The 26440-nt window shown below is 36.8% G+C and overlaps 1 long non-coding RNA gene across 2 annotated transcripts; it reads right to left on the reverse strand.

The window, feature by feature from the left end:
• Window positions 1-3235: 3235 nt before the first annotated feature.
• Window positions 3236-25598, reverse strand: LOC145683539 (uncharacterized). 2 transcript variants are annotated; one of them, XR_014131141.1, is made up of 3 exons: window positions 25467-25598; window positions 13268-13376; window positions 3236-3360 (listed from the first exon to the last, which is right to left on the reverse strand). It is a non-coding gene; the product is annotated as an uncharacterized LOC145683539 (long non-coding RNA). The 2 variants fall into 2 exon arrangements; XR_014131142.1 differs by lacking the exon at window positions 25467-25598 and adding an exon at window positions 15983-16060.
• Between the last annotated feature and the right edge of the window lie 842 nt (window positions 25599-26440).

The raw sequence follows: 26440 nt of genomic DNA on the forward strand, positions 1-26440 counted from the left end.
ATTTTTGAAAGTTTTTAGTAAACTCGAGATATATCTATGATAGTCTGGATTTCCCCCCTCTTAGTTTTTACCTTCTAGATTTACCACTGCTTCTAGGTACGAAAAGACTGAAACATGTCTTATTATTTTAAATGAGAAGTCCAAATATTAAATTCCCATTTTCCTACTCCCTATTTCTACTTTTCTAGGTCAAATGTAAAAAAAAAAAAAAAAAAAAAAAAAAAAAAAAAAAAAAAAAAAAACCTTTGAAACAAGTGTTTAATTATTTTAAATGAGAAGTCCTTGTCTGATGTTTTTAACCTTCAGAGATTCCAATATATGAACATTTTAGAACAATAATTGCCACCCCCATTTCTCCCCTTTCCTCGTCGTATTCCCCAAAAAATCCTTCCTTAGTGTTACCTTACGAGACAAATCATATGCCCTGTTAAAATTTGAAGTTTCTAGCTTAAGCGGTTTGGTCTGGGCGTCCTTTCAGGATCTTTTCTTTTATATATAGATTAAAATTTAGTGTAAATGCTATTACAGAAATGATGCTAGTTTTTTCTAACTATACAATGCGTTAATTTAATTTAAATTACATCAATGATCATTGTACGGGGGTCACGCAAAAAGTTTTTTTTTTTACATTTATTAAATAAAATTTTATCGCTACATGCTAATGAAATGAAACTTATCTAATGGAACCATTCTTGTAAACACATCATTTTGATATGCCAACAAAACTGTATTCACTGAAGCAAAAATTACATATATACTAGGGATGGGCAAAACCGGTTTTTATAAAAACCGAAAACCGGTTTCTATAAAAACCGAAACCCGAAAAACCGACATTTCAGTTTTTCACCGAAACCGGTTTCGGTTTTCTCCAAAACCGGTTTCGGTGAAAACTTTTCGAAAACACATAAAACTATTTCTGTGGAAATGGAGTCGGTTTCCGGAGAACAACGAAACACCATTCTGGTCAGAAATAGAACAAATTTTGAAAAAAAAAAACGGAATCGATTTTGAAGAAAACCGAAACCGGATCAGGAGAAAAACCGAACCGGTTTCGGAAAAAACCGATAACTGGTTTAGGAGAAAACCGAACCGGTTTTGAAGAAAACCGATAACCGAAAAACCGGTTTTTGTGGCCACCACTAATATATACCATGCACTATTCTCGACATAGCGACAAATTGTCTGCAAACAGTGGTCCGAACGTCCCGGCAATCGTTTAATTTCCTTTGGTAGAAATCCATTCCTTAACCTGCAATTAGAAGTTCTTTAAGCTTGCAAAAAAAAAAAAAAAAAAAAAAAAAACTAGACTGTAGAGTGGATGCTGTTAGATCTTCCAAGCAAACACGTGACGTAAAACCTTTGTTGCGTTTCATGCATCAAAATCATCGTTCATGCAATCAACCATGCATTTAAAGTATTGGAATGAAAAACAAAGTAAATGAACATGACAAATGAGTTTCCAACACTAATAGATAATTTCTAGAAAGCTTCGATCGAAGATGCACCTGACATACCACCTAATAATGTGTTTATTGCAATTACGAGGGTTGTAGGAGAAGCAGTTGAGGAAGAAATATTCCTAATTTTTAATCATATGAATCTGTAGCATAATCCAAAGCAACATGGGCGCTTTAAAATAACCTAATGATGTTAAAATATTGTATTAACGCGATCTCGTATTCTTAGTCTCCACTGTTAAAATAAATCAGGAAGCAAGCACAAATTGATTTATCTTTAAAAACCTAATTCCATAGTTACTCAGAGATGAATAAAACAAAATATATTTAAATAAATAATATGTATTTAAAGTTCTCTTTCAACAGATTCTGCTCAACTTCATCACACTATCTGTTCATGTTTTATCCTTTATGTAAGCTCCTAATAATTTGTATTTTGTGCGAAGAATTCTGAAACCATGAAAGCACCCAAATTGGCACATTTTTATAAATCTGTCTTTTGTAATTGCATACAGATAACCAGCCGTCTTTTGCACATTAGGTACGGAGAATAAAGCAAGACATCTGTGCTTGACACTTGTGACGTGGACCAATAAAAATGCTTCTTTTTCGCGGAAAATTCTGACATTACTTCTCTCCCTGATACGTCAAACTATTGAAAAGTGTTTGAACTGTTTGAATAAATATCATATTTTAAGGAACATTTTATATCAATATTTTAAACTTATTTTTGAATTTAAATGTTAAAAATTTGTATTTGTCAAAATCCCCATTACGATTATGGAATTATGACTGCTAGAATTCTAAGATTATCACCACAGCTGTTATCCGCATTGTTGCAGAACCTTTGGCAACAGTGCTGCTAACGCGTCACGTGTTCCGTCCAACTGGCAGATGCGAACTTTCTTTAACCGCGTAATAGAACATGCTCATTGAGGAAGAGAAAGCCGTTATTTATTATTTGTATATTTTATTGGAGATAGCAGAAAGAAGAAAGGAGCTAAAGTGCTTCAAAATAGGTCATACTGTGTATAACAAGCTTGTAACCGAATTGAGACTTGCAAATAATAAATAAATACATACATACATAAATGTACCTCAAAATGAATATCGGGATTTTAAGGTTCTGTGTATTTATACAATTAACTTATAATTATAGATAATACATCAAATGAAAGAGCAACTCAAAAAATTTTGTACGCACGCATGCACATGCACTGTTTCCTCTGTCTGCCGTTAAAAAGCGCTAGTAGCAAAGATGGCGACTAGTTGGTGCATGACGATGAAGATTTTTCCTGGATTGTGTCTTTTTCAGTAGAAGAATCGACATTTTACCTGAGTGGCGATGTTCGCTACAATTGAAACACTCCCCTACATTGAATGTGTTTTGTGTCACATTTCGACGGAAAGTATATGGGCTTCCACGTTTTGCATGGCCTCCACGTTCACCAGATCTAACGTCATGCGATTTTTACCTTAGGGGATTCATAAAGGATCATATATGTGTGTGTGTCTCCGCTACCAGCTGACCAACCTGACTTTAGAAAGAGGATTGAAGCAGTTGTTGGAACAATTGCTCCAAATACACTGATCAAGCTTTGGGAAGGACTCGCCTATCGACTCGATGTGTGCCGTGTGACGAATGGTGCTCACACTGAACACTTGTAGCAACCCAATATTCATCTTGAAACAATCTATTGAAACAGATTTGAAACAGATTGAAAATGACCTCGAGGAAAAGATGGAGGCACGGGCAAAATAAATAAATAAAACATTTACCTCTAAGGCTGGATTCACGTTTCTGCTAGCATGAAACCGTGTGTTCCCACTACACTCCTTCCAAAATAACCGGGATGTTTGTTCCACTTCGCCCTTCGAAGAATGCAGATGAAGTATCATCACACTTGGGAAAATTAATGAAAAAAATTAACGGATTAAAACTAAGAATTAAGACTAGGGAAAAATAATTGATTAAATTAAAAACCAATTAGTCGTTAACGGTTAAAATTAGAATTAGTAACGGTTAAAATTAAAATTGGTTTTAAAATTAATCAATTAAATTTGAAAACAAAAATGACAATTTTACTACTTTGCAATGAATTTTCTTGGTCTGTGAACATTAACATGTAGGTAGCCTAAGGAATAAAACCAAGGGCGTTTGAAAAATTAATCGATTATTATGAGAAGTTAAAGTTATTGTTTTAATACACAAGTGATAATTAACAATATATATATATATATATATATATATATATATATATATATATATATATATATATATATATATATATATATATATATATATATATATATATATATATATATATATATATGGCACAAAATTGAAAAACAAACGTTAGAAGGACGGGATAGGGCAAATTGACCCATTACTAATATTCTAGTAGAGTTATAATGTCATTTTTCATATAGTTGTCTTCTATTCGTGTGACTTTATATCATGGTTTAGTAAACTTCCGTTTTTAATTTTTTTAACGTATATTCTGAATTGATCAAACATTCAGAGTACGCGATGCTTTTGCAACTGTGTAAGACATCACTTGGGGAGAAGGGACACGGAAAAACGAAATTTCATTTCTTTTCCACAAAGAACAGAGGTTATCCTCTTCTCCATAGACATAGGTTATCCTCTTCTCATTGGATGCGCAGACAATACTGACATGCAAATGATCCCAAGAAATGTAATATCCTCGGTGAGATATGACAAACACAGCTTGAGCGTCACATTCTGCGTATTTGGTAGTACCGGTATTTGATATTTAGTGCCCAATTCAGTACTGAGACTCCATTAGACGTGGATCTACAACTTAATGTGGGATCCAATCCACATGAGCTTCCATCTTAAATCGAACTCATTTTTATATATATGTTCTGATCAGTCAAAACATGACCACTTACTTAATATTTCGTATGTCTACTTTTGGCTCACGGGATACCAGAAATGCCGTTTCGCAAAGAAGCAATGAGGCCTTGGTGGGTGACCAGAGGCATGATGCAACATATGCACACGCAAGTCACTTACTTTCTGGTAAATTCTGCGATGACATCGGATCTGACGTTCTATGAGATGCCATGGGTGTTCAATTGGGTTAAGATCGGGAGAGTTTGACGACCATTGCAATTATTGAAATCACCATTTTGGTCCTGGAACCACTGTAGCACAACGTTGACCTTGTGACAAAGAGTGTTGTCCTGCTGAAAGATCTCATTCTCAACTGGAAACATAGACATGAATGAATGTACATAATTAGGAATGACCTACTAAGAGCAAGTTGTCATGGTGTCCTTCACCACACGCACTATTGGACCATAAATGGTCATGTGAAGGTTCCTCACGTCATAACGGAGCCAACACGACCCTATTGTCGTTCCACTGTGCACGTCTCGAGCAGCTGTTTCCTTGAAAGATGACGGATTTTGAACCTTCCACAAATGCAATAAGGCAGTATCGTGATTCATCGGACCATGCAACTTTATGCCAATGCTTGGTGGTCATGTGCCCATTCCGGTCGTAATCGATGATGCCGTACGTTTATATTGGTACACGTGTGAGGTCCGCTGATGTGGTCCGTATAAAAATAATAGTGTATGGTGAACTGTTTGCTCATACACAGTCGTGTTTTGTTCGCTGTTAATTTTGCCACAATTTGCGCCCTATCCTGTTATGGCAACAGCAACAGTCTAAGTCGTCCAGTATTTTCAATGAAGTATGGCTGCCCTAAGACTGACGTTTGGAGATGGTTTTACCGTCCTTTTTCCACCTTTATACGATAATAACTACAGCAGCTCGCGAATACCCGGCAAGTCGCACTATTCTTGAGATACTTGTACTCAGCTGTTTGGCCATCACAAACTGGCCCGTATTAAACTCTGACTTAACGCCAAGCTTCCCCATTTTACACACACACACACACACATGAGAGGGATATTGCAACGGAGACTTTTGAATTCAGTAGCGGTGGCAACAACACGTCACCAAACACTACACATGTACCGTTTACGGCTTGTTAAGGGAGTGGCTGTCATCGGAAGTTGATTACAAAGACAACCTCCTGGATATCCACTGGCCGCATCGACTATATTTGATTGGATCTCAGGCAAGCAAGCCAACTTATCAGGAAAAATGTAACATTCCTGAAATACAACTTTCAATTAATGCACTGTAAATGTCCTGAATGAGCCACTGAAAAATCGCACAAAAACTTGTCTTTATGCAATATGTACTGTAAACATTTATTCTTGCCAATAATAACTTTTGCACCTATCTCTTGCAAAAAAAGCTCCAAATATTAGGTGGACAGTATACAGTCTTTTCAAAGAGTACGCATTAAAAACGTTTTTATATGAGTTCTCCTCCCCATCCAGAAACTGCCACTTTGACGAATGGAACTTTGGACTATCACGAACTCTGCATGGAAGGAATCAGTGCAAAACTCCTCACCCAGTAACCAAGTTTCACAACTCTATCGGGCTGTTGGTATGATTGAAATGATCACTTTGAAATGCTCTCTTTCCCAAAAGAAAACTAAAAACTACAGTAGGTGGTTATCGCAGTGTACGCAGCAACTAGCGAAATCTGAGCTCTACTCCAATCATAGAACGATTTTACTTCACATGTAATACATTGGAATATTTCAGTACTATTTTTGAAGTTGCTTTTCGAACGCACACTCGAGAACATCAAAAAACACAAGTGCATCAATAATATTGCCAAACTTTGAACACGTGCTGAACGAACGAAAAAAAAAAAAAACACAAACGGTAACAACAACAGCGAAAATATAGAACTACAACAATGACAAGAAAAAATAATAATGCGAAACTAAGGTGCAATCGGACAATACTGTACCCTTAGAAGATGCTGCCCGTATAGCGCGAGGGACGATACTGGCAAAATTTTATGAATGGAGATTCACGACCGCAACATCCTCGTGATCTATTGGTTGTATATTGAAATCGGCAGATCTAGGTCAAGCTTCACGACTCTTTGCAATCACTATAGTCACATCTGCCATAACTTGTGACGAAAAGAATCTGTAGTCTATGATTGAAGTACAGGGTAGTCCGGTAGTGGCGTACTCCCCTTTAGTTTCAACAGTATAGAGTTAGTTATGGTAGAATGTCTGTACACAGTTACCTGAAGTCTTAAGAGTCTTAAGAGGCATAAACATGGATATGATCACCATCCATGTCGTAACACAGCTGAATTCTGCGCCAAGTTCTCGCAGATGTTTTGCGGAAATACTTCGGAGTAACGAGGGTGAAAGCGTGTTCCACGGCTGCTCGTAATTCCTGCGTAGTGATATCGAGTGTTTCTTACTCGTTGCTTTATGAAACCCCAGAGAGCATTGTCTGGTGTTGCCAGATCGGGACTTCTTGGAGGGCAGGCAAAGGGAGTTGGTGAAGATGCACAACCTCTTCCAATCCGTCTGATTTAGGTAATTGCCCACGTGAATCGCGAAGTGCAATGGTGCTCCATCGTGCTGTATCACAACAGTGTCAATGACAATGCCAAGCAATGTTACCAGTCAATACCAAGCAATGTTACCAAATAAATGTGGGTAAAACCCAAAACCGTCAGAAAACAGCAATTAGTTGTACGCCCACTTCCGGACTACCCTGTGGACTTTAACCGCACTTTATACTCCACGGTCTTCAGCGAAGTTTTTCGCTACGAAGTACTGATCGAGGTGTCGAAAAAGGTGGGAGGTGATCTGAGAAACTTTAATAGAATATGGTGTAATAGGAAAGGTTTCATACTCAAACTTATAGATGAGCTCCTTTGTGGCTAAGCGGTTAGGGTACGCGCAATTGGCGTGAGAGACCCGGGTTCGATTCCGGAGCGTAACTTATTTGGTTCGGACTCCATGTTAATCACTAGGTTCCATCTCATATAGCTTCGCTGCTGAAAGGGACGTTAAACTCAAAATCAACTCAATACTAACTTATACAGGATCTACAACATACTTTAAGCGACATGTAAACGTGCAACACCAACCATTACTGTGTTTGCGGACAAGTGTGTCGTATATCTAATAGATTTCAGTACTGTTACAATCCTCAATAATGATTTTTCCTCAACGGGAAAAGACATGATGGATCACTTCCAGCATGACCATCATTGTTATAATAAAACCTTCTGCGACAAATTTTCGAATCCGTTTTATCCAACAACTGCATCGGCTGTTTAGAATTGTTCTAGCTGATTCGTTTCTAATCAAAAGTGACACTTTTTCAATTGAGTAGATCTTCCCTTCTAGCTGCACATCTCCAAAAGATGATTCTTGTTTTCCAGTATCAACTCATATGGTAGCCATGAGTTCAACTTTTCACCTTGCAACTTTCAATAGAGTAGATCTTCCCAGCTAGCTTCATACTTCCACACAGTGATTCTTGTTGGCTAGTGTCAACACATATGGCAACCATGAGTCCAACTTCTGACCAGGCAATTTTCAATTGAGTAGATGTTCCCCAGTTTCTGCATATCTCCAGACGGTGATTCTTGTTGGCCAGTGTCAACACATATGGTAACCATGAGTCCAACTTCTGACCTGGCAATTTTCAATTGAGTAGATGTTCCCCAGCTTTCTGCACATCTCCAGACGGTGATTCTTGTTGGCCAGTGTCAACTCATATGGCAGCCATGAGTCTAACTTTTGTCCCTTTCACTTTTTTAATTGAATAGATCCGCGGAGTAGGAGGTATGCCTAATTTCTCTGCAATTACAGAGCACTAACGAGGATTCACCTCCACGGCTGTTCCCGAGGAGCTCGTAAGAACATGTCAGTGGGCACGCAACTTAGTTTCTTATCAGCACGAAACTTCACAACTTTATAGTGTATGAAACATTCATTCATCACTTCTGGCCCAATTATAGCGTTGATTTTTTTTTTTTTGGCTTGATGCTCAGAATGTCCCAGTTTGAACTCTAAATTAAAGTCAGTCGCAATCATATGTTTTCTATGATGGACTTTCAAATGTCCTTGTTTAACAACATACTTCTTGTCCCATTGGACAACCCCAACATATTTTCTGAACATGTGCTGAATTTATGGCGTCGTATTCTTTAGGCAAGAGCTTAAAAGCATTAGTGGGTGGTATAGAAAATTGACCTTCTAGCCTTCTCCCACTACATGGCAGGGAAACAGATATTTTATCCGAAATTCGGTGTTGCTAACAAAATTCAAACTGGACGAGAATAGGGGGATGAGTAAAAGCTGATTTTCTCCGTCACTTGAGTAAGGAATGGAATGTCTTAAATGTTTCGGCCAAGAAGAAAGTAGTCTGGAAACTCCGAGTGCTTGGAGTTGCTTTGTTATTTGACACATTCAACCTGCTTTCAACAGAATATTTCTTCTTCTGTTGAGAAGAAACGACCCATATATGCAGGCATGTTGGTCAATGTATGTTCATTTCTCCCTTCTCTATATAGAAAAAAAGAAAGAAAGAACCCACATGTGTAAGTCATTAATCACAGTGTAACGGGGACCAAAACTATTGTAACTTCGTTGGACATACATTAAGTTACAATGTCACTAATAAGAGGATATGACTGTTCGGACAGTTCTGATTTCTACCCACTAAGGCCATCTTGTTGTTGCAGCCACTGTATTGTCCAGCTATTGGTTGTGTTAAAAATATGGTTTTCTCTAGATGTAAAATCGGACATTTCGGCCTCCTTCCCTATATTCTTCTCGTCGGCGCTTATCTCTTCACGCTTTCTACGCCTCGGTATATATGCTTAACATGTTGCAGTGACATGCTTCTACTTCTTTATCCTCCAAAATTTCCTCAGGTGCCAACTGCCTGTGGGAACACTTGAGTTACATTGGAACAAAGGTAGAACTAGAATAAAATGGTTCCCACCCCAACGGGACCAGTTCGTGAGCAGTCTTGTCAGTTTCTTAACAGCAACCAAGGCCATCAACTTTTCCAATTAGGTGCAAAATTTCCCAGCAACTAAAACATCTTCTGTTTCTAGCAATTTAAATATATTCATGGTAGCAACGCTTGTGTGCGTGCTAAACTGCAAAATATCAGATTATTATTTTCCAATTTGTTTCAGTAACTGCAATCCCAACCCGCGTGTGTGAAGAAAAGCAGGTAGTAGAGCGAATATATATCCTGTTTACCTAGAACATCTAGCAGAAGGAGTTAATAAACCACTCCCTTTCCGAGCCCTTGTGTCCTTTCCGAACCTTTCTCTTCTTTCATGCGTTGCTGACAATTTCATATTTAGACGGATGCAAAGTATGTCAATCATGAGATGTATGAGTATTTGTTTCCTTGTGCAGGTGTGTGTGGGAGAGAGAAACTAGGAACGAAAGAATGGTTAAAAAAAATGTGCGAGAAAAGTTGAGTGCCAGAATTTTTTACTTCCAGCCTAAAGGAAAATTCCCATATTTCCGCCCGTGAGAAAGGAAACGGACCCGTGAGAAAGTAAACGCCTTGTCAACCACGCTAGCATGGCTTATAGTTTCTTTTTAGAGTAAAGTTGTAACTCTAATGAATAAATATTTTACGTAAAAAGTAAAAGCGTCAATTAACTCAGCAGCAAAGCAGTTGCATACGGCGTTGTTTATGTCCATTTAGAAAGAAGGTGAAACAGAAAACAAATCTAATTTGTTTTAACATTTGAAGTGTGTGTGTTTGATATAATAAAAGAATAACTTAGCATGGATAAAATCTTATTAGTGAAAAGGTATCATAAATTATGATAGAAAAGTGGGTGTAGAAGGTCTGCTTCAAAAGCTATTTACCAAAAGAAAAGCAACCCATGCAGAATAGTAATTGAACCATTTAGAGATAATTTGATACTAATTTCTATTTACTTTTAAAATCTTCAAATATTTGACTACCTTGTCTCTATACTGTCTCCGAATTGTTGCATTCGTGCGTTTGTTGTTACGATTGTCTTGATGTCCTGTAATGAAAACGAAATGAAATCTTTAACACAGATGGAGTGGGTCGTGAGTCAACTGGGTCTAGATTTGTAAGTGGGTCAATGAGTCGTAGGTAAACAGGGTGAGACTCACTGCGACCCAACACCAACTCATCCACCATGACCTACTCTGACCCATTGACCCACTGTGCTTAGTACGTAGACAGTATCTTCTGAACACTGGTGAATTTGCCTACAATTTACTTTCAAGTCCTCCATTCTTGTTCCTTTTTCATTTGTTTCTATTTGCTTACCTGAGGCGAGTATACCTAAGTGAAAAAAGTTCAGGATATCGATATTTGTAGTTGTAATAATAGCAATAGGATTTACTACTAGGCTTTCGAGATACAGTCGAATTTTACAGTTTTTTTTTCCCTTTACGTTGGCCTACTTTATACCTTGATTTGAGATTTTCAAATTTCATCCTATTTTCCCCTGAAAAGTATCTGTAATTCAACAAGGAAATAATTATATATTATAATTAAATTGAAATTCATCCTAATGTGGCCCATGACAAACATTTTTCAATTTTATATCGTACAGGTCAGATCCACCGGTACTGTAACAGAGCGGTGCTTGAGCAATCGACCGTACAAATTCAAATCTGATTAGTGATAATTTCATAGCCTTGTTTTATTACAAGTGTAAACTCTTCAGTCAGTAGAGAGAAGGGCATGGATCATGGGTCAGAGTTCATGACGATGGGTTTTGGTGTGTCAGATTGGGTCATATTGGGTGGTGAGTCAGAATGGGTCACGTTGGGTCATGGTGAATGATGGCTTAGTGAGTCATGGGTCAAGTTTTCATTGACGTATGCCATACATCCTACGATTATACCATTTAGGTAAATCGAAGCGGATGAGTAATGAAAGGGAGAGATTATGAAATAGTTGATGGCATGAGAATGTCAAAGAAAATGGAAAACTTCGAGAGAACCCATGGACACGATATTGTTCAACACAAACTAACATGGACTGGAATTGAAGCAGCAACTTCTTGTATCTAGTTAATATTGTAAAGTTTAATGTTTTTAATGTTAGAGCTAAAAGATGGTACACGGGAGTTTGGACTTTCCCATCACCTATTATTATAAAAGTTTTCCTCTTGAATAAAATAAGTATTACAAATAAGTATAAGTTCATCTACTTATTTGGAAGTTTTTTGGTGAAGTTTTAAAGGAGCCCAATAACCATAGACGTGTTAGATAGGTCGCCTCTCAATGAATTTGGTAATTAGGAGCTTTTCAATGACCAAACGCCTTAGAAAGGCAGTAAAGGAGCTAAATGACCATGCGTCTTAGGAAGGCAGTAAAGGAGCTAAATGACCATGCGTCTTAGGAAGGCAGTAAAGGAGCTCAATGACCATGAGTCTTAGAGCGCATAGGAAGGGTACCTGTCAACGACCAGGTCTTAAAGAGTTGTGGTTCGCTCAACTGGGAGACATTGACGTCTTCTGTGGTTTGCTCTCTTCTTTAATCCTAAAATGTCGGCTACCTTCGTTGTTCTCCGTCACTTGCCGATCGTTGACGATGATGGACGATGTATTTTTCGTGGATGTCGTCTGTGGAGTGTTTACACCTAGCATATAGTGTAGAAATACATGGTTACATCTAGCATGATGTGAAAACACGTGGAACCTTACAATATTGTCGCAAAGTTTTTTAGGCCTACAAAAATCTACCTTTTGGCACGGACCAACTGAAGTATAGTATATATTATTTCCACTCTTGCCAATTGCGGAAATACAGTCTTACTAATCTACTCAACCTTTTTAAAAAAGAAAAGTTACAGTTACAAGGTCCCCTTGTCATGCTCTTTAGGCTAGAAGTGACGCTGTAAATGAAATGGAATGATAAAGAAATAATTAGTAGAATCAAAGGCCGACCTGATGGAAAGCAAAATCTTGCGAAATCCCACATATGTATTGCAGTCCACTGGCACGTACGGAGAAATTTAGGGAGGGGGTTCAAATTCAATATGAGAATAAATTATAATAAAATTTGTAAGGACGTTCCTAAAACGAGATTAAATTTACAGAAAAGTTGGAATTTCAGGGGGGAAGGTCCAGACCCTCAGGACCCAACTCCTGGTTACTCTCTGGCTGTTCAGGGGCCGCGGTGGCTCAGTGGTAGAGCGTTCACCTCTGGTGCTAGGGGTCTCGGGTTCAAACCCTGCTCCCGCCAAGTGAACTTTGTGGTGGACAAACACCGTGTGCGTGGGTTTTCTCGGGGTTCTCCCGTTTCCTCCCACTTTCTTCATTCCACCATTTCATTCATTACTCATTATCACCGTCTCCTTTAGCCTAACCGGCATAACCGTGGGACGTAAAACTCAAAATTTCATTTCATTTCTCTGGCTGTTCACTACAAAAGTCATGTGTACAATCTAGGATTGAAGTAAGAATTTTAAATACCCTGTTAAAAAATACTAGTGCACTCTATAAACAATTTCACACGCCTATCCTCTAAAAGACATAATTCACCTATTGCTCTTTTCAGAAACCATTATAGTGAAATGAAATGAAATCTTGCAGTTTAGTGTCCGACGATTATACCCTTTAGGCTAAGAGAGACGGATAATTAAGACAAGTGCATGATGATGGAAGAATAGTTGGAATAGAACGGGATGTGGGAGGAAACGGGAGTACCCCGAGAAAACCCAAGGTCCACCACAAACTTAGTTGGCTGGGTTGGAACCAGAGACCCACACACTAAGTGCTCTAATAGTGTGCCATGATGGCTCCCAGAAGTCATTATAGTAAATGCATTTCTTCTATGAAGAGTGTTCATAGTTTGGGTTTGTTAGCTCTAAAACTTTTGACAATAAACAGATTTATAGTGAAAGTAACTTACGGTATGAATTACAAAGTAGCCTTCACGGTGTCCACTTGTTTCTAACAATAAAGAGCTTGAAGTTAGAATTCACGTAAGTATCAACTTGCTTGATGGTAGCTACACGAACCTAGAAAGTAAGAAATTAAACATTTGTTACGTAAACATGTATTTAAGAAACGTTTTATAATTTAATAATTCTTAGAGTTATAATGATACTTCGATCTACGGATGCCTTCCTCTTGCGAGACAAAATAAAGCCCTGGCTAAATGGCATCAGACATTATTTGTTTCCGGAAACTTGGTTGTCCACACTGAATGTAGGTATGATCCTATCGGCACGACACAAATAAATATATAGCTCAACGGGTTCAAGGAAGGCAGAACATCTCTGGTTAGTGACCACACGGTAATTATACGATTGTTGTTGTCCGGTGCGTAATTTGTATTTTTCGACTTTCATGGCATTGTTTATCGCGATTACATAAAGGGAGGATTTACAGCTACAAAGAGCAACTACCTGGATCTTCTCCATTGTTTACGTGACGCTGTCAGTCGAAAGCTCAAAGACTTGGCAACTACCAAGATAGAGGCCCCGTTCATGTGGCTCATGTAATTCAATCTTCTTTTTCCTCAGCAAAGGCTCCTACACTCCTGACGTGGATCTGTGCGACTTTTGACTGTTGTCAGATGTCAAGCTCTCATCTGCAGCAGTTGCGAAGGAGGGGTGACAGGCCCATCTCGATTAGTTGGAGGACCAATGAATTCGATGTGTGGATGAAGAAGGGGCTACCTTCAAGAGAATTATGATACACAGGGGTGACTATATTTTTGTTTTTCGGGATCATGGTTGAATATGTTTCAGACAGTTCTTGTATTCCCTAAAAATGGACACACATCGACTTAGGTAAATGGAGGTTGGAGTTACAAGAAATAGTATCTCTTTCCTTCAGGAGAATCGTGTCACTCAACGCCTAATAGTTAGACAATAAATACGACACGTCAAACAGGCGCCAAAATATGGTATGCCAAGATATTCCTCAATTTGGAGCAAGAAAGAATGAGTATTCAAAATATGATTAACAACGTGTTTTCATGCAGTTTGTCCCATCGTCATCCAGACAAAGTGGTTTTCTTTCGAGACATCCGGAACATCGATACGCTTAGTATCTAATCTTTACTTGTATATGCAGTAACGTAGCGTGAAGTTTTGAAATGGGTAGGCTGAAATTAGATTCGTAGCTACAGGGTGGCTAGGAGGGGCCCAATCCCCTGAAACTTGCAATTTTTGTTGTATGTATATATGAGTGTAAAGTGAATTTAAGTTACCCCCTCCAAAAAAAACTATCCCGACCCTATTTAAACGATCACTTCTTAGTGTTCTGACTACGCTGTAATACTTGATAGAAAAATGCTAATTCATGCAATATATTTTTCATACAATGCAAGAAAAAGTATAAGAGTGGATTTGCTTCATATTTCCCTTACACACACGGTTTCCTTACATATTCAATACTCGCATATCACACATACACTGTATTACTGTTTCAAAGAAACAAATAAAAACGGATCGCTATAGGACGATCTTAAGCGTAACTTTCCTCAAATCATAGACAAACTTAAGCACTTCACCCACAACAACACATATCAGCATACTAATGGAAAACAGTGGAGCAGTAGCTCACAGTCAATTGATGATTTTTACAGAGAAAGCTATTTTTAGATTGAAAGTATGAAAAAAAAAGAAATTATAAATCATCTGAAGTCTTCTTCAGTATTGATCTTCGAAAAACTTGCGGATAGCAACGCAACGCAAAAAATACAACATAACTGCTAGGTCAATTATCGAAAACTAAAATGTAAATTTTACGCTGTGATAACGCAAACTAGTACGCAATAAGGTCCCTGATGAATTAATACTATTCATAATAACATAACAATTTTATTCTCTCTGTCTCTTTTTTTTTCTTTCTTTGTCAAAACTCGTTACTGAATGTGAGCTTCTGAATTTTTCATAGTCTCTGTTCTATACTTTCTTCCAAGACCGCATCCTGTCTCTTTTGTTTCGCCAAACACCCGAAATTCTAGCCTTTCGCCTACATTCGTCCACTTTCGTTGCATCATGAATTTGTGTATAGCTCAAGAAGTTTTCGTCTGCTGAGGGTGGCGGGAAAGTGATTGTCACCGCCCTAATCTCCTAATTCCATGAGAGAAGCGGAAGGCTAGCCGCCGATAGCCTTCAATGCGTTCTTGCAGAAGCTTCGCTTCAACTCGCTTGATGTTTAAACAGTGTATTATAAAATAAATCCATTTTAATAAAATAAATTGTATCAATATCCAAAAGCAACATTTGAGGCTGATGTATATATAAATGGATAGGCTAAGCCTTATAGCCTTAATGGACACTACGTCCCTGTTTATATGTAACAGAGAAATGACAGACTTGAAGGAAAACCATGACAAACTTAATTTTTCGCTTCTAAATCACTTCAATAATTATAAGCAGCATATCACTACCACATGATAAATAACCATTTTCTATATTTCACAACATCGGCTTGATGATATGTATAACGAGATTCTATTAATATAGAATAAACATTACGTGGCTTGTATTCCATTTTTCAACTACTGTTCCTCTACTTAAGAGTCTGATATACTAAAAATAATGCAAAATTTACCTTTTTCTTTTGCTTGTTTTTCATAAGTAAAAGGAGATAATGAAATGTAACTTACCACAATCATAGATAAGTTATTCTGCAACAGAAAATATGAACCTGAAGAATTTTCAGTCTTACCATTCATAGATGTTTCAGTGTTGCCAGAATAACATTTCCCCCAAAACCTAAGTTAAGGCAGCAACTATAGTATAGCCAAATTAGGGTTGAAGACGGAAAAAAATATTAGAAAGCAAATTTTCATTTTATCACGTTCTGACTTCCCTGATACTCCACAGAAAAGTCCTCAAAAATCCCAAATGGGCAACCACCTGAAATCACGTCATCAATATGGCGGCCATGCAACTACGCCTCCTTATGCTTATGTGGTAATGTCTCATCACAGAACTGAGATACGAACTTCGTTCTGGTGCTAAATTAAAGATAAGGAATTTTTAAAGTGATTTCAGCCAATATCGTTCTTAAATGTTGCCGCCATTTTTAGATATGGCGGTTATTATCTTAAAAATTAATTTTATCCGTTTCATTTTATTTGTTTCATATCAGATTACTATGAAACTACCATACATACGAAATATTTTTAGTATTTTAAAGTAATATTGATATCGTTAATTTACTTGGCTTTGTAATGGCAAAAAGTCTGCATTTTACTATATGATATAATGAAACAAAATTATCGTTTAAAATAGCAAATATTAAACATTTTACTGCTATAAAATAACTCATATTTAAAATTATGTTTAATAACAAAACACATATATTTAATCAAAATTTAGAAATCATTTACTGCATTACAAATTACATAACCTACCTCTCTACAATTGCATTTTAACTGTTTCATTCATTGTTTCTGAATCGTTAGAAGATTGTTTTGAAGTTTCTTCAATATCACAAATATAATTATCGTCTTCTAATGCATTTAATACTAATTTATTTGTGCATGATTCGTCCGCACATTCTCTCCACATTGACGTGCAGTGGAGTCCACACCGTACAAGATGCAGTAGATTATCTTTCGCTGATGGCAAAGTTGATGCCACGGGTACGTACTGTCCCGCCTCTATTTTCTATTCCCATTCCTCAGGCGATTCTACTCTTGTATCTGATGGCACGCTCGAAAACTATGCTGGTGCATTGCAACTGACCTTGAGGGAGTCTTGCAAGGTTCATCCTAATTCGGTGTTTTCTTCGCAACAGTTTATATATATTTCTTAAATCTTGTCCTGTCGAGTCCATCTGTTATTTTTCCGCCGTACAATTTCGCAATAAACGCTTCTAGAAAAATAAAAATACGTTTAAATTAATACAACGGAAACTTACCCTTTCCTAAAAATAAAAGAAATAAGTAAAAGGAAAATTTCTCAGTGTTATTTTGAAAACATTTCAAAGAGTGACCCGCAAACGCAAAACCCAAGTATTCACATTAAGTGACATGAGGAATACGTTATTTCTTGACCAGGATTCAGTGATAGTAAAAATTTGATTTGAAGATCTTTGATAAGAACTGTGAAGATATGTGTATTTAAACACATAACGAAACATTTTATTTCGAAGTATGGAACATTTTATTTTAAAACTCATTACAGTGAAAAGCATAATCATTCATTTAATGTTAAACCACTTTTCGATTTTTTTTTCTAAGTTCATTTGCCTTTCCTACTAGGAAGTCTTCTTGCTGTCTGCCATTTCTTTCTTACACTTGTAATTTCTTAATTTATAAAAACAACAGATTGCTTTCCCGTCCGCATTCCTACCATCACCTTACTTTGGTTAATCTATGAGCACGCACATTTTCATCAAGACGGAAAACATAGTTAATGACCGAGGATATGAACCCGGAAGGGACGCTTAACGAAACGATCGAGAGACTTTTGGAAGGGGCAGTCGATATTGAATTGGAGACGAGTTAAGATGTAGAACGCAAACTTCATTTTCAAGCTTACGATAAATTTAGCTTTGCTCTGTCCTAAAGAGCATCTTATTTAAGCTAACGTTACATATCTGTTGACCACGATGAATTGTTTTCTAAAAGAAGTTTTAACTTTGAATTTGCGGTCTTCGTAAAGTTGGTTTTCCTATCCGGGTTTCGCTAACCCTTAACTTTCAACTGCTTGAACGACCAGCCAACCAGATAGAGAGATGGACGGACGTCAATCCACTGGAAGAATCATCAAGAAGGCAACATCAAGATCTACAAGTAAGTGCAAGTAGGTTAACCTGTCCTAAAAGTTGCTTCCTTCTCAACCCTTTCAACCCCTCTAACATCACAATCTGTCTCTTTTTGCATATGTTTGATTTTATCTACATGCAACCCAGGTCTGATCCCGTACCTTACGTTCTGTCAAATTCAATATATACAAAATCCTGGGCGCAACTTGTCGGTTCTGACATCCCCAATTACGTTATCTATAAGAGCATTATCTGAGCTCTCAGACCGACAAGGGGCGACTGCACAGAACTGCTCTCGTGGAGCGGGCAAGACGTTCAATTCTGTTACTTTCAGCTTTGTACTACCTGGCTTTCCAAGAGATCTTCGTACATGCAAAACATATTTTGTAAGTAGTTCTTCATACCCGTCGAAAGCAACGACCACATTGGTTCCGTAATGACTATTTACATATTCGAGGTACCTAGGACAAATTTCACCATAGATAGCAGGGCGGGGCCAATGTACTTATGTGAAAGATCACCACCATCGAGAACAGATTGCGGGTTCTTGGGCAAAGTATTGCTTAGGTCACACATCTTGCCAATGACATATGTTATCTTCGACTTCGTTCCTTTACCCAGTCCAACATTATCGAACAGAATTTGGGAAAATGGAGATCATTCGTAACTCAAGCAAAGTTCTTGCTCACTACTTACAGGCAGGCAATACGGTGAAAGAGTTGGTTTGGATTGACTATCACCGGATCCTGGTCAAGAAATAATGTATTCTCCCTTGGCACATAATGTGAATACTTGGGTTTTGCGTTTGCGGGTCACTCTTTGAAATGTTTTCAAAATAACACTGAGAAATTTTCCTTTTACTTATTTCTTTTATTTTTAGGAAAGGGTAAATTTCCGTTGTATTAATTTAAACGTATTTTAATTTTTGTAAGAGAAGCACTTATTGTGAAATTATACGGCGTAAAAATAACAGATGGGCTCTACAGGACAAGACTTTAAAAATATATCCAAACTGTTGCAAAAAAACAAAACAAAACAAAAAAAACTGAATTATATCATGAACCTCGTAAGCCTCCTCCAAGTTCAGCTGCAGTGCACAGCATAGTTTTCGAGTATACCATCAGATACAAGAGCGGAAGGGAAATCACCTTTCGCCTGAGGAATGGGGATGGAAAATAGAGACAGAATAGTGCTTATCCGTGGCATCAATTTTGCCACCAGCGTCAGATAATCTACTGCATCTCGTACGGTGTGGATGCAAAAGTGACCGTCACAGATATTGTGAGTTCCTAAAAGGAGGACTCCGCTGCACATCAATATGTGGAGAATGTGCGGGAGAGTCATGCACAAATAAATTAGTATTAAATTTATTAGAAGACGATAATTATATTTGTGATATTGAAGAAACTTCAAAACAATCTTCTAACGATTCAGAAACAGTATTGAACGAAACAGTTAAAATGCAATTGTAGAGAGGTAGGTTATGTAATTTGTAATGCAGTAAGTGATTTCTAAATTTTGATTAAATATATGTGTTATGTTATTAAATGAAATTTTAAATATGTGTTATTTTTCTAACAGTAAGTTGTTTAATATTCGCTATTTTAAATAATAATTTTGTTTGATTACATCATAATGTAAAATGAAGACTTTTTGTCATTACAAAGCCAAGTAAATTAGCGATGTCAATATTAGTCTACTTAAAAAAAAAAAAACAAAATATTTCGTATGTATGTATTTGGTAGTTTCATAGTAATCTGATTTGAAACAAATAAAATGAAACGGAGTAAATTAATTTTTAAGATAATAGCCAGCATATTTAAAAATGACGGTAACACATAAAAATGATATTAACTGAAACCATTTGAAACATGTACCTTTAACTTGGCACCACAACGACGTTCTTATCTTAGTTCTGTGATGAGATATTATCGTATAAGCGTAAATGAATGTATTCGCATGGCCGCCATATTGTTGACGTCATTCCAGGTGATTGCTCATGTGCTATTTTTGACGATTTTCTCATTTATCTCGGCTGTTTAAAAAATGTGTTAAAAGTTTGTTTTCCAAACGTTTTTCGCGTTTCTAAAAATATTCTCACACGTTTAGCGTAATCTAAGTGCTGAAAATTCAACACCTTGCGCTACATAAAATGGACTAGTTCACTTAATTGTTAAGATACAGAAATAATATTAGTACCTTTAGAAAGGTGAGATTCTACTTTATAACGTTTACTTCGAGATGTTTTTCTGTATATCTGATAGTTTCATAGTAATCTACTATAAAACAAATAAATATGGAACCAAGAAAATTAATTTTTAAGATAATAACAGCCAATATTTAAAATTGGCGGCAACACTTAAGAACGATATTGGCTGAAATCACTTAAACAATTCTTTATCTTTAATTTGGCACCAGAAAGAAGTTCGTATCTCAGTTCTGTGATAAGATACTACCGCCTAAGCATAAGTAGTAGTTGCGTGGCCGCCATATTGATGACGTGATTTCAGGTGGTTGCTCATGTGGGATTGTTGAGGACTTTTCTGTGGAGTATCAGGGGAACCCATAGAACGTGTTAATATGAAAATTTGCTTTCTAATATTTTTTTCCGTTTAGAGCCATTTTTGGCTTAATTTTCCTATGCTACTAGAGGAACGAACACTACTGCATTTCATTACGTATCACGTTGTTTTGGTATGCTGTGAACTATTTCTTAAATAACATTATTATTTAATTTTAATAACCGTATGTTAAAACTATTTTGTTTGTTACAAACTAAATACAACTATTATTTAATAATTAGTTCACAGGATTCCAAGACAACCTGATACGTAATCGAATGCAGTTAAGTTCGTTCCTCTAGTCGCTGCCTTAACTTAGATTTTGGGGGAATTGTTATTCTGACAACACTGTAATATCTAAGGATGGCAACACTGAAAATCCTTCAGGTTCATAGTTTCTGTTGTAGAATAATATTATCTATGATTGTGGTAAGTTGCATTTCATTATCTCCTTTCACTTATGAAAAACAAACCAAAGAAAAATGGTAAATTTTGTCTTATTTTTAGTATGTCAGGATCTTATATTCGTCAAGACATTGATGTACACGGGTTTTGAACGCAATAAGTCACATCCACCATGTCACTGTAACATCCTTCTTCTTGACGCGAGTGTTCATAGGTTTCCTTAAGAGTCTTCATCCCGGCGAAATTAAAATACCGCTAATTTTACAGTAATTATGTGATATCTTCCAATAGATAAAAGATAATCGAAATGTGGAACAAAAGCACCCTAAACAATATTATTTTACATGAGATGCCGTTATCACGACTCACTTATCTGATTTCGATTTCGAGCCATTTTGAAAATCGTCATTTATTTTCGCGTTTCTAAACGGCTGAAAACGGAAAGCCACTAGGTGACTTGTGATAACGGTACCTCATGCAAATTAATATTGTCTAGGGCGCTCTTGTTGCACATTTCGATTATCTTTTTATCTATTTGAAGATATCACATAATTACTGTAAAATTAGCGGTATTTTAATTTCGCCGGGATGGAGCATCTTAAGCAAATTTCCCTCGACTGACAGAAAATTTTCCACTTTCTTATCAAATTTTCCGTAGTTTGTTGAATGTGCAAATTCCAAAAGATGCGTGATTCCAAAAGATATGACAGAAATTACGTGATAAGCTTAATTTAGCTGTATTAAAGAAACTGCCTACCACATTTGGTTTATTCATTTGCTTTTTGCTTCTATATTTGTTTTACTTTTTCCTTCACTTTTTTTCCCCACAAAAAATATACAGAAATACACCCAGGCAGCAATGCGTGCAAATGATACTACTTTGAACACACACACACATACATGGTATTGCTATTGCATTGGTTTATTTCTGAAGAATAAAGTAAAATTCAAGCATTTATAATGGTCAGTCAGTCAGCGGGAAAATTTCCCTGGAATTTCACGTTTTATAGGAAATTTAACTTTTTTCTTTTTTTGCTAAATTCACCTACGAAATTTCCCTAAATAAGGGAAAATTTTCTCAAACTATGAACATAGCGTAAGGCTAGTTTTCTTCTACCCGATGACACACGACAAGCATTCCTAGGGCAGTGTTGGGAAGTAACGTAACGCAAGTAACGCGTTACTTTTTATGTAACGTTTCCTAGTAACGCGTTACATTTTTTCCAAAGTAACTGTAACGGTAACGCGTTACAAATTTTTAAGTAACGTACCTAGTTTGCGTTACTTTATTCGCGTTACATTTCGGATGAGTAACTACAATATACGTATGTATATTTTTTTTTTCGGAAACAAATGTTTCTTTCCTGTAAGTGAATTTCTCAGAATGAAACAATCGAGCATGAACTACGTATGTCAGTGACGGACAGTCACAGACACACAGAGAAACAGATAAGTTCGTAGTGCCACTTGCTGTTTTTGGAAGATGAGGACAGCCTTAGGGAAATCACGTGTACTGATTGCAAGCACCTGTAAGATTTTGTCGTAGATTTTGACAGCTCGAAATCAATACATTCAGTGAGTGACCTAGGAGTGCCATGATACCGGTAGTCTATTTTACTTTGATTGCTGTAGTTTTTATAAAGATGGAGAACGAAAATATTTTGCCGTTCGAACATTTGAAAGAATACTTTTTTCTTAAGAGCTGAGGATGATGGTGGACAGAATTTAAAAGTAAAGTGTCTGAAGTGCCCCGGCGGAAAATATTTATCAACAACTAGGGTACATTAATTAACGATTTACAGTAAGGGGTTAATATGAATAAACTGTGTTCTGACGATCAGGCCTACTTTATTACTAGAAATAGTTTTCTGATGGTATGTAATATTGGAGTTCTTTCAGATCAGTTTGATTATCCTAGAGTCCCGTTGATTATATAGTAGTGTAATGTTTTTCTATGTTCTGTATTTTTAATTTTACATAACAACATTGTTATTATTATATAATTAGTTTAGCAAAATAATAAGCAACCATTTTTTCTAACGCATAGGGATGAGCACGAATCAAGCTAAAACTCGACTCAACTCGCATTCAAGTCGAGTTTCGAGTCAAATCAAGGGTATTATCCTCGAGTTGAGTTCCGAGCCGATTCAGTTTCCCGCGTCGAGTTTAGAGTCCAGTCGAGTTTGATAAATGGCTCGTTCGTTTTAACTCGTCTTGCTCGTCTTGAAATCATGGCCTGATTACACTGGAAAACGAAAGCCATGGAATACTTTTAGTGTTGCTCACGAGAGGATACACTGCTCGCATCTCGTCTCGTCTCGATAATGAGACCACAAGAGATTTTTTATAACAAGCTCAGCTCGGCTCGGCTCAACTGAGAAGATGGCTCGAGCCGGCTCACTTGGGGTGAACCAGAACCATCCGCTCGAGCTGGCTTGGTAGGGATGAGCCATTTGCTCGGTTCGGCTCAACTGAGCCAAGGGCTCTAGCCGAGTCGGTTGGGTGAGCTGTTGGCTCGGCTCACTTCTCCTTTCGGATCGATAGTGAATGAGCTGTGAGCTGAGCTGCTCGAGACGTTGACTTCTAAACCAGGGCCGAGCAGTTTTGAAGATATTTGACCAGTGCCCTATAATTTTTAATAGTGTTTGGCTCGAACCTGAATACCCAGCCTAGACCCTCAAACCAAATTCAGAAGCTCGTGAATGTCCTTGACTCCTAGACTTCACGACTACCGAGGTTGGGAATCAACTAGTTTTTAGTATTCAAATACAAACCGCCTTTCTTTCTTTTTATATACAGTGTGGTTATAATAATAATAATAATAATAATAATAATAATAATAATAATAATAATAATAATAATAATAGCGGTAGTAATAGTAATACGGAAAATTGAAGTCATAATTTTTTTCACATTTTTAAAGTTTCGGACTAAAAGTAACGCGTTACTTTCGAAGTAAAGTAACAGTTACTTTTTGCGGGCAAATAACGCGTTACTAACGCGTTACATTTTAAGAGAAAGTAAAGTAACTTGTAACGCGTTACATTTTTACAAGTAACTTACCCAACACTGTCCTAGGGTGAGTCCCAATGACACACGACAAGCTAATATTACTATTATTGCTTTTAATACTTGAATACACTTAGAATAATACAAATAAACGTGTAAATGTCTTTTAAATAACCTACTTACCGAATATCACAACAAATATCTCCAAATAGTGAAAGTTTGATATCATTCGGCTTAAGGCCGGCCCTGGTGTTAGGAAAGGCTTACAAATCTGACTGTTCTCTCCATCGACCATGAAATAGCATCAACTTTGTATTTTAAGGATATAACAAAGCTTTCGCAGCTATCAAACTATGGAAGGTTTCATTCTGAATGTTAATGCAATCCAGTGAGGTAATAGTATTATAGTTACAAAAATCATCTCATATAATAATATATACGGAATAGTAGTTTATGTAGATCATACTGTAGATGAGCCCCAGGAAAAGAATTTTAAAAAAATAAAAATAAAAATAAATGTCCGTCACGATCTGACTACTAATCTCTGCATGGTGTTGGGTGGTAACGGAAAGAATTCCGGCAAATAGTAGCAATGTGCGCTAGAATTGCTTTCTGAAACTCATCTAGATAAATTTTACTTGCACCAAGACTCAGTTGGGCTTTCGCCTCTCTGCAGTGGTACCACATCAGTTTACAATATTACACGGAAATTTCATATGAAAATTACTGAAAAAATAGGCGGAGATTTATTGTACGAATCCATACATACAATTCGTGGAGTATATACTTTTTCACTGAATGGACTGTTTCTACCTTAAACAATCATTTTAGGAGTGTGTAGAATCACTAGAAGAGCTTGTGCAAAATCACCAACCAACCTGTGCTAGCTGGCTAATAAAGAACACGACTACTATTTAACCAATTCAGGGCTACCTCGGAGCAGGAAGGTCCGTGCGATAGAAAGATAGTATAGGTAATATCCCGATTATATTTTCATTACTTCGCATAGGTGTTCCAAGATAACATAACACATTACTATTGTAAATTTCATAAATAGGTTTATCCCTTAATTTTTGGACACTTCTGTGGTTGCGCGTAATGAGTTAGCGCACTGACTTTAGTAAGTGTACTTCACTTCACTTCAATTTGCATACTGGGATTAATGACTAACTTATGGGCGAATCCGTGCTTAAAAGGTTAGACTGTCATTTATGTATTTCTACGTAGATATACATCTCACAATCAAGAAAACAACATATTTCCCTTATTTACACACTGGCCTGTTAAAATATTATTACAAATTTATCCTGTAAATTTTACAAATATATGGATCTGTAAAATACATCTGCACCAAAAAATACTGGAACTGTGTATCTTATAATTAATTTAAATAATTACCCAGGAAAGATGATTTCCGTCTAAAGAAATATCAATGTTTCGAAAATCAGACACCACATATATCTCTCAAGGAAAGGAAACGTACTTATCCGTTATCGAGTACTGCACACTTTTGTCCTTGTTCGACTATAGGAAAAGTTTTGTTTACGGCTAATGACATCGCATGTGGAAACATATATAGATCATAGCTGATATTAGGCCTATTTACTGAATCAATACGACAGTATTGACCGGCTCATACAGTTGTTTATAAAATTACCATTACTTGTCCTTCCCATTGGTGCTTTTTGAAAACAAAGGCAAGTGTGTATGATATTGCGACACCAGTTTGTACACTCATGAAATTATTTCATTGTTGTTTTCATCATTACTCATTCGGTTGTAACAAGAAATGCAAGACTTTCTTCCCAGAAAGAAACCTGAGCCACAAGTGGATCCAAGTGAGTAATTTGCTTTTGTGTTTGACTTTAATATGTCATAATTAACCTTCGAAAAAATATATATATACTGGTAAGAATACCGTGAGGTTTTATTTGAGTTTTTAAGAGTCGTTCAGTGATGAAACGCGCAGGTCTGTGTGTTTTAACCACATTTGCGTCATTGGCTTTTGTGGTAGACAAAGAAACGCCTATTTATTAAAGGCAGGGTGACCAACCGTCCCGTAAATACGGGATTGTCCCGTTTTTTCACTACCATTCCCAGTGTCCCGATAAAATCTCCCGGGACGCCAAAATGTCCTGTATTTACATTGGGTTCAAAAAACGTTTTTTCCAATCTCAAAAATTTCCTAATTTATATTATTTTCTAAGCTATGTGATTATATTTGAATATGTCTAATTACTGAGCAACATCATTACGATGTTTGCAATAGTAAATGTGGTGACTGCACCGTTCCCCCCCCTCCAGGCCTCCCCACTCCGCAGACGACTATGCAAGGGTCTGAAAGCCTTATGAAGAACAAATGTAACATGTTT

The sequence above is a fragment of the Thermobia domestica genome, chromosome 4, assembly GCF_964235325.1.
Source record: "Thermobia domestica chromosome 4, izTheDome1.hap1.1, whole genome shotgun sequence".
Taxonomy (NCBI): Eukaryota; Metazoa; Arthropoda; class Insecta; order Zygentoma; family Lepismatidae; genus Thermobia; species Thermobia domestica.